The sequence below is a fragment of the Phocoena phocoena genome, chromosome 2 (genome assembly GCF_963924675.1).
Source record: "Phocoena phocoena chromosome 2, mPhoPho1.1, whole genome shotgun sequence".
Lineage (NCBI taxonomy): Eukaryota > Metazoa > Chordata > Mammalia > Artiodactyla > Phocoenidae > Phocoena > Phocoena phocoena.
Window position 1 is genome coordinate 49918630 of NC_089220.1, and position 10361 is coordinate 49928990.

Here is a 10361-nt window from a genome sequence, read left to right on the forward strand (position 1 = left end):
TGAGATATGAATAAAAGTGACAGTGGAGAAAGTGAAAGCAGTAGCTTACTTCATAGAGTTTGGTGGGAATGAGGGGAGAGTCAGGGTTGAAAGAAGGCTTGTACAAAAGGATGAGAGAGGAGAGATTGTGGCTGAAGATAAAGGGGGGCTTGAGGGGGCGGGGGGCAAGTGGAGGAGCCCACAGGCAGGTAAACTGATTCTGGAAAGAAGAGAGTCAACTCTTCAAAAAGACTAATGGAAGGAAGGAAGAGAAGGGAAGGAGGGAGGAGGGAAGATGTAGCTAAATTTGGATATGGGTGTGGGGGGAAAGAGGTTCACCACTAATGTCCTGGATTTTTACTGTTAACTGAATGAAAGAGGAGACTTGGGCCTCCACATTAAGGAGCTTAAGCTGCAAAAGGATCCATTACTGGGGTGACTTGGAAGTGGCATCTGTGGCACAGAACTGCCCTTGTGGCCTGATTGGGGGAGATCTGGGGAAAGGGGAGAAAGAAATGAAAAGTTGAGAAACAGGAGTTAACTCTAGAGTCTCCCTTCTCTCGCTCCCCCCGCCCATCCCATGTACCAGGATCTGGAGGCTCCCAGGGGAGCACTCTGCTGAACTGACCTTCCCCGGGTTTGGAGGTCCCCCCACTCCTTCCTCCTGCAGAACACCCCTTCCTGGTCTCCTGTCAACCACCTGCTGCCCTTGTTTCAGGAGGTGATCATGGCTCTGGGTGCTTTTCTCTTTCAGGTAACAGTGTGATTCTCTCGGGGGTGGGGAGGTCCCAGTAGATTGTGGTTCATACAGGCTTTATATCAGCTCTGGATCAATATGCCCACTTGTTAATTCTCAGAGAGACTACTGAATAAAATATCATTTCACCATATGGCCAACTTGTCAAATGTACCAAAATAAACCAGTGTACTGAAAGCTTGTTTCAAAGCGTCTCTCTGTATGAATATGTTCATGCATGTATTTTTCTCAAATATAGTCTGTGAATATAAATATATTCTTTATGCATAGTCAGTGATTCTGAAGATGTCCAATAAATAGGAATTTGTTTTTAATGTGAATATAGTTAATAAATATATATTTGTTTTGGGCTGAATTGTGTACCTCCAAAATTCATATGTTGAGGTCCTAACACCTAGAACCTCAGAATGTGACTGTATTTGGAGATAGAGCCTTTAAAGAGGTAATTATGTTGAAATGAAGCCATTAGGGTGGACCCTAACCAAATATGACTGGTGTCCTTATAAGAAGAGGAGATTAGGACGCAGACAAATAAAGAGGGACGATGATGTGAAGACACAGGGAGAAGGCGGCTGTCTGCAAGCCAAGGAGAGAGACCTCAGAAGAAACCAACCCTGCTGGCACCTTGATCTTGGACTTCTAGCCTCCATTACTGTGAGAAAATAAATTTCTATTGTTTTAGCCACCCCGTCTCTGCTACTTTGTTATGGCAGCCCTAGCAAACTAACATAATAATCTTATATTTTTAAATATGAGATGTATTTCATTAGTATTTTAAGGAATGTTTGATTTGCCAAAAAGGTTTGAGTTATAGCGTGAATTAGATTTCTCATAAATATATTCAAGAAGAAGATATTCATGTAACATATTAAAAGTCTTAACATAAAAAGCAAAGAATTTGTTCAAATTCACTGACTCTTTTCAGGAAGAACATTTTTTTTTTAATTAATTTTTTTTTTATGGCTGTGTTGGGTCTTCGTTTCTGTGCGAAGGCTTTCTCTAGTTGCGGCGAGCAGGGTCCACTCTTCATCGCGGTGCGCGGGCCTCTCACTATCGCGGCCTCTCCTGTTGCGGAGCGCAGGCTTAGTAATTGTGGCTCACGGGGCTAGTTGCTCCGCGGCATGTGGGACCTTCCCAGACCAGGGCTCGAACCCGTGTCCCCTGCATTGGCAGGCAGATTCTCAACCACTGCGCCACCAGGGAAGCCCGGAAGAACATTTTTAAAACTAGAATTTGATAAATGTGGCAGATTGGTCATTGATTTCCAGCAAATCTGGCTGCTTCCCTGCCTGTATGATCCAACTGTCCTCTGTGCACAGGGGCTGGCAGTGCGGGACCTGGGGGTCTAGAGTGGAAATTCTTGTTGCACTGTGAGCGTACACCAGACACTGTGCTGGATGCCTCCCCAAATGTGATTCCCTGAATTCTCACACCAGGATGAGGAGATGGACAGGTATCCCATGGTACATACAAGAATGTCAGAACTTAAAGCAGGTAAATAACTCCCCCTAGTCACAGAGCTAATCATTAGGGAGAACATTCCCTAAATTCTGATAGATCTAGGTACAAGTCCCAGCTCTGCTGCATCCCACCTGTGTGACCTAAGGCAAGTGGCTTAACTTCTTCATGCCTCAGTTTCTTCATTTGTAAAATGGGATCAATACTGTTATCCACCACATGGGTTGTTGGATGGAGTAAATGAAATCATATATGTGCTTGACACAGAGCATGGCACATATGATGTTCTCAATTGTTAGCTACTACTGTGAGTTTAGGAAATATGATAAGTATAACACCAGACATTATATAGTATTATATAGTTTACACAGTGCTTTCAGTTTTTCAGATGAGGAAATCAAGGCTGAGAGAAGTTGAGGGACTCAGTTGGGAGCCCCCCCAAATCTTTTGTTCTCTTTAGGCCTTCAACCCATATTAGGGAGGGGAATCTTTTTTTCTGAAAGTCCACCAACTTAAATGTTAATCTCATCCAAAAACACCCTCACAGAAACATCCAGAATAATGTTTGAACAAATATCTGGGCACCGTGGCCCAGCCAAGTTGACACATAAAATTAACCCTCACAATGTCTTTGCCCGGAAAAAGCAAGGATTTTTCTGAGACGGCTTATGCATGGCGCTTACCCTATGTAAGTACTCGCCAAATGCCCTGAATAAGGTTGAGTCTTTGAGCCTGACTCTCCCATCCTTTCTCCTTCAGAAGAAAAATGCTGTAGTGAAACAATTTACTTAGTTTCATTTTCAGACTATTCACTTGTTGTATCAGGCTAGTAGGGTTGTAGGTGAACGTTTTTTTTTCCTTTTCTTCATTTCTTTTGATATGGCTGTAAATGTTCTAATTATATATTAACTATAAACTTGCATTGTAACTTAATGAACCAGGGGGAAAATGTGTTTATAATCCCTTATTTAATTATGGTACTTGATTAAGGTTTGCTTAAGCATTGCTCATTTAAAAAAAAATAATTTTATTGCAGTAGAACTGATGACTTCAAAAATAGATTTTTAAAATAGTCTGTATGAAGAGATGGTATAAAATGAAAAGCTAAATACTTCATAAACTGAAGTATCACCATCTTGAATATCAAGGAGAGGACACACCTTGGAGACTGGTCTGAAGTGCAGGGCAAAAGTCAGGCTCTTGGGACTTCCCTAGTTGTGCAGTGGTTAAGAATCCACCTGCCATTGCAGGGGCACAGGTTCGATCCCACATGCTATGGAGCAACTAAGCCCATATGCCACAACTACTGAGCCCGCGCGCTACAACTACTGAAGCCTGCACACTGTAGAGCCCATGCACCACAACTACTGAGCCCACACACTGCAACTACCGAAGCCTGCGTGCCTGGAGTCCATGCTCTGCAGCAAGAGAAGCCACCGCAATGAGAAGCCCGCAGGCCGTAACGAAGAGTAGCCCCCGCTCACCTCAACTAGAGAAAGCCCGCGTGCAGCAATGAAAACCCAACGTGGCCAAAAAAAAAAAATAATAATCAACCTCTTAAGCGTTAAATCTATAAAACAGAAACCGTAAGGCAGCAGCTTTGTGGCAGTGTTAAAATTAGGTAAGCTTGCTAAGGTCAGTAAGTAGAAATTCACATCTATTAATGCAAATTATAATACTGTAGGAATATTCAGCTGGCCAGATACCTGAAGCATGTCGAAGGAAGGACTCTAATAAAAACTAAACACCTTATGTTTATATGGCACTCTTAAGATTTTCAAACATCTTTCATTTACATTAATCTGATTTGATCGTTGCAAACTACTCCATGCTGCAGAAAGGCCAGATATCATTCTTCCCCTTGAGACTCACAGAGGTTCTAGGTTATATGGCTGCAAAGTGGCAGGGAAGAGACCAGACCAGATGGACTTTCTTTTGCATCATAATCAGTCCAGCTTCTTTGTTGGGTGCCTGTGACGCACAGCCAGGGTACAGGGGTGGGTGGAGGAGAACAGTGGACAAAACACAAATCATGGCCATTCTTTCTAACTGGCCCACCTCAAAGAAAACTAGAGTCAGTTCAAAATGGCATTGCCTATTTTGATTTTGAGACTTGGCATCATATAAATGTGCAGGCCTGCCCAGAACTGGTAAAGGCAGAAGAAAAAAAGAGAAGGAATGAACACTTCAACACAATTTACAGGCTACTGCCTTTCTCACCAGCAAAAAAAAGTCTCCCAAGTCTGGAGGAATGGAAGTGGAGGAGGGTGAGGGAAGGAGCACCACTGGTGACAGGTTTTCTCCCAAGAGAAGGGAATCACACCCTTGGAGCTGTGAAAAATGAATCATGTCTTTTCTATCAAGACTTCACACAGATTTTCTGGGAAACTTGTCATTGAGGATACAATAGAGACAACTGTCCTTTTTGGTAGTGTAGCATTTTCTGGAGGGAACTGTCTAAATCATTCTGGGGATTAAACAGCAAATTAAAATGAAGATTAAAGGTGTGTCCTGTGGCTTTTGTGGGCTGTGTTCACCTTTTCTGGAGGTCAGTACATCCACCTAATTGAAAGAGAAAATGTCACGTTTAGTTGCAAGAGTGTAAAGGGGTGACATTTTTCGTCCCACCTTTCATGCTAGGATCAAGGTCTTCTCTTCAAAAGAGCAGTAAAGAGCATCTATGCAGCACCTTTCGGTTTACAAGGCACTTCCATGGGCATCATTATACTTAAGCTTCACTAAAGCAGATTTATGGGGCCTGTCTTCTAGGTGAGATAGCTTAAGGCCACAGCTGAGGGCACACGTTAGTGGGCTTCTAGCTCAAAGCCTACACTCTCCACTTCATCACAAGGTGGATCCACTCAGTCTGTAGACAGGGGCAGAGTGATTGATGTGCTTTCTTGTTGGCACCACGTTAAGAAGATGAACAACCATCTCAATTTGCCTGAGACAAGCATTTTCCAGGACATGGGACAGTCCTGGGCAAATTGGGACAACTGGTCACCTTACATATTATGTCTCCAGAAGTCCTCATAGATTCTTCAAGAGTCACATTGAGTGCTAAGATGTTTTAGGAGGACACAGCTATATATGCATGGGATTGGCATATCATTTCCTCCTACTCAATATTTGCAAGCATTTTAAAATTTAACATTTTGCTGTTCTCCCAAGATCGTCATTTTGGCCACTTTTTCTTCCTCATTTTTTCTTCCTCGTTGTCTCAGATCCCAAGGGGTGTATGGGGAGGAGGGATGGAAACAGGTAAAAAGTAAGTAAAGAAAGACATTGGCTCCCATTTTTAAAATGTGGTTTTGGTTACAGTTTGTTGAGGACTAATTTGTAATAGTAATTCTCAAACTTGAATATGTTGGTAGACAGCCTCTAAGACGGTCCCTAGTGATTCCTGCCTCTTGGTGTGGATGATCTTGTGTAATTCTCTTCCCTTGAGTTTACTGTGGATTTGGATTTGTCTTGAGGAGTCTGTGTGTGTGTGTGGTGTGTGTGTGTGTCTGTCTGTCTGTCTGTCTGTCTGTCTCTCTCTCACCCCTAGCTCTGGGAGAAGCCAGCAGCCCATGTGGTGAAGAACTGATGTTTCCAGCTAATATCCAGAAAGGACCTGAGCTAGGCAGCAGATTCTCCAGCATCAGTGCAGTCTAGAGATGTTTGCAGCCTGAACCAACACCTTGATTTCAGCATCATGAGAGACGCTTAGCCAGAATCACAAAGCTAAATCAATCCCAAATTCCTGACCCATATGAACTGTGAGATAATCAATGTTGGTTATTTTCAGCCTCTGTGTTTTAGGGAGATTTGTGTGGAAGCGATAAACTAGTACAAATGTTCATCAGCATCACCTAGATAACAACTTGATAAAATGTATATTTCTGGGTCTTACCCCTGGAAATTTTATTCAGTAGATGTGGCCTGAAGTTTCTGCTTTTTCATCAGGAATCCCAGGAGAATCAGAACTGAACAAATACCTGCTTGAGAGCACATAGCAAGAAAAAACACTCCCTGTGAAGACTGTAAAGGGGTATGGTTGCCAGATAAAATACAGGGCACCCAGTTCCATTTGAATTTCAGATAAATAACAAAAAAATGTTTTAGTATAAGCATGCCCCTTGCAGTACTGGGGACATATTTATGCAAAAACATATTTGTTATCTGAAATTCAAATTTAGCTGGGTGTTCTGTATTTCTCTTTGCTAAAAAACCATCCAAAAGGAAAGTCCCACCCAAGGAATGGCCCAACTGGAAATAAAGTAGTGCCTTCCTTTCGCAGATGGCAGGATTTTAGTCCCTGAGGGGCTGACGAAGGGACCGCAGGTGCCTGGTTGGGCCCTGCCCCTCTCCAACCCCCAGGGCAGGCCACAGACTTTGGGCTCTTAACTCTTTTCTTTGGAGGATTTGCAGGGGGAGGAGGGGGAAACGGGCAGGGTGGGGAGCTGCTCAGGAAGTCCTCCCACACGGCCCCGCCCACCTCTGACAGGTTGTGTCCGGCCCCTTGATGCCCCAGCTGTGGGGTAAGGAGGCCCAGTGCCCCCAGCTCCCTGGAGAGGCTGGACTCGCTGTTGTGGATGCTGCTGTCTGGTGGGTACCACACTCGGCACTGGGAACTTGCTCCTTTGGGTGCTGATGGCATCAAGCTTTTCCAGAGCAGTGAATGAATGCAGTCTTCCCCCACACCCCTCCAAGAACTCAGACGAATGCAGCTGCTCGTAATAATATGTGCGTTTCTCATTCTGAGTATGTCTGAGTCTCTGATGAGTTCTATTTATTGTAGCTCTCAGCCCTGTAAAGAGGAGGATGGTTCCAAAGACATTTCTTAACGACTGAGGTTTTTAAGAACTCTGGTTTCACTTCTGTGTATGCTTTCTTGTCACAGGGAACCGTCTTAATTTTGATGTGTTTATTTTCCACTATGAAATATTTTCAAAGAGATGAAGAATGAATGAGAATATGTATGTGAGGGAGAGAGAGGGAGCTTGGCTGGGTAGACCGAAATGCTTAAGGCAGGGATGGAAGATAAAGGCTCAGAAAACATACAGCTGCGGTAGAATCAGAGACTTAAATTATGTGCTTTGAAACCAGACATCGAAAGTGAGGTCACATCACTCTGAGCTCTGGTTCAGCCTTGCCCAGCGGCCTGACACAAGCTGCAAACCCACAGGAGGAGAAGTCAGCGGAATCTCTCTCCTGAGTGAAACTGGAGGGGGCTGAGTTTTTGAGAGGAAGGGAGGCGGTTTGGAATCAAATGTACAGCATCTCTGTCCGCCGTAGAGGCTCTCAAGGGCCCTAGGAGATCTCCTTTTGTGCTGCTTCGTAAAACCAGCACGGCCTACACAGAACAGATTCGAAAAGTAGAAATCCAAGGATGATGGTGCCGTATCACACTTTGTACCTCAGGAAGAGCCCCACAGGAATTGCCCAGTCCTAGGACTTCCACCTCAAGTGTGGCTGACTTGGAAGGCTTGAGAATGCAATGAATCTAGACATATAGAATGGTCTAGAGCTGGAAGGGGCCTCAGTCATCCAGCTCAGCTTCCTCTTTTACAGAGAAGAATCTAGGCTCCCACTTTGGCCTTCACCGTGGCCTCTCTGGGTTTCTGAAAAATTAATGGCTACCTCAGAAGTTTATTGTGAGCTGTCGTGTAATGATGTATATAAAGCACTTGGCACTTAGCACTCAATAAATGGGAGCTTTCATTATTGTTTCACCGTGTTTGTGTATTTAGGTGTGTGGTGGCAATTTGGGGGTCAGAGGGGGAGTATTTTAGTATAGTTTAAAAAAAAAGAGCCCAGATTCCTAAGGCAGAGTTCATATCTACGTAGGGTCTTCGGACTGGAAAGAACCACTACACTATTTAATTCAATCTCTTTGTTTTAGAGATGATGAAACTCAGGTCCAGACAGGTGAGGGCTTGCTGAGGATCCCACAGCTACCTCCTTTTCTGGATCCCCCAGTCCTGCCACCAAGGTAGGGAAACTTCCACACACTCGGCCTAGAAACTCCATTGAGATGGTATCTCTTTTCTGCAGCAGCAAATGGGAATTTCTAACACATCGACTCAAGTGCTCTGTTGGACTCTTTCAGACACCACCACTGCTATCACCACCACCACCAAGGCGGGCACCTAAACTTTTTGTAAATGAATGAAAGTGCTACAGTCCTGACTCCTGAGAGGAGAACTAATAATTATGTACAAAGGCAAGTCTGGGTTTGAAATTAATGACTGTGGGATTCTAAAATGATTTTCAGATAAAGTGAGTAATTTACATTAATTTGCATTGCAGTAGACAACACTGCTTAGGAATAACTGCTCTGGTGAATTTAGGAGACAAAGATCAAGTCTGTTATTTTAGTTCATGGCCTCGGGGAGCTTGGATAGGGGACCGGGCAGCGAGGAGTTTGAAGGTTTTAATGCTTACTGTGCAGAAATATGATTTTTTTCTGAAATAGATTAGCTTTTAAGGATGTAGTAACATTGATTAAGTACTTGGTATGTATTTTGCCTGTGTTTACTTTTTTAATCATCATGAAAACCTTAGGCAATAGGTGCTAGAATTATGCCCATTTTATAGATTAGAAAACTAAGACCAGAGAGTAACTTATTCAAGGTCAAATAGCTAATAAATGGCATCACCAGTTCCAAACCTTGGAATCTGGCTGCAGAGCCTTGCTCTTACCCACTATATTCTACTGCCTTGAGAGAGTTAAAGTACCAAACCCAAGACACCGGGAACTATTTTGACGTTCCTTATGAGCATATACTTTTCATCACATTACTATTCCAAGGTTAAATGTATGGAGCTGAATCCTGTGGTCCCTAATGCTCTAGTCCAGCTGCCTCCACCATACTGTTGGTCTGGAAATTCCCTGGAAACATAGGTGGGGTTTTTTTTTATATATAATCTCCGGTATTCACCCCTCACTTTACACTGCTGGATGAAAATCAGAACCCGACTCTGCTTTTCATTTCCACAAATGGCTTAAGAGACCAGCACCAGGCTCAGTAGTATAGATTTTGAACCTCAGTTTTTCACCTGTGAAATTAGAACAGTAACACTGTCCCCACCTCACTGGATTATTGAGAAGATCCGTAAGTTAGCATCCAGCCCCTGGTCTATCTCATCGTGGTGAGGGCTCAAAAATGTTTGTTCCCTTCCTTGTCTACCCACCTCTGTACCCCACCTCTTGTCTTGTGGTAGGAGATTGACCATAGTGGAGAGAGGGGAGGAGAGGGCCGAGCAGTGACGTATGCTTTCCAGTTGGTGCCATTAAGCAGATGGAAAAAGTTAGAAAGGGGAGCTATTCAGAAGGGGAAGATAGATTGATTTTTTAATTGCAGAGTTCAACGTGATGGTGGGATAGTCCTGCTGATGGCTGGAAACCCAAGGGCTGAGAGCTGGCAACGGAGGACAGGAAGGCAGGAGTCCTGAGCTGGGAGAGGCCGGGGTCGTTCAGGCTGCACGTGACTCTGAATTCCTAGAAGAGGCTGCAGCAGCCGTGGCTAAGGTGAGCAAGCAAACCTGAGACTGCTGGGCTCAGTAATGAAGGCCCTAAGGATGAAGCTGACACATCCCTGACCAGACCACGTGGAGCCCATGGAAAATTAGACCTGAAGTTAACAGCACCCACGCCAGTCTCCTGGCTGCTTGGTTAGAGATTTTCATCCATTTTTGAGTTGACAAGAGCAGGGAGACTGGTGTCAGAACCCACTGCTTCTGCTTCACTGTACATCAGAGTGTGTCTGTGGGTCCCCTGGATGGTTAAGTTCATGGAAATAGGTGTATTTTATTCGACTATGTATATCAAACAGGTTTCCTGCTGAGCTAGAGCCAAAAACAAACAAAAAAATCATTCTATTCACATTTACTGAGTTCCTCCCAGAGGCCAAGGGCCTGACAGGCACAAGGCTCTCTGTGTTTGTAGAACTGTCATTGAAGGAGGTCATGGGAAACTGAGAGAGAGAAAGAAGTGACCAGACCATCTGTCAGGAGCTTCTGGTGATAAGCTGGCTGGCACGAGGCTGAATCTTTTTTTTTTTTTTTTAACTTTTTGGCCATACCGCGGGGCACGTGGGATCTTAGTTCCTGGACAGGGACCGAACCTGCACCCCCTACAGTGGAAGGGCAGAGTCATAACTGCTGGACTGCCAGGGAAGTC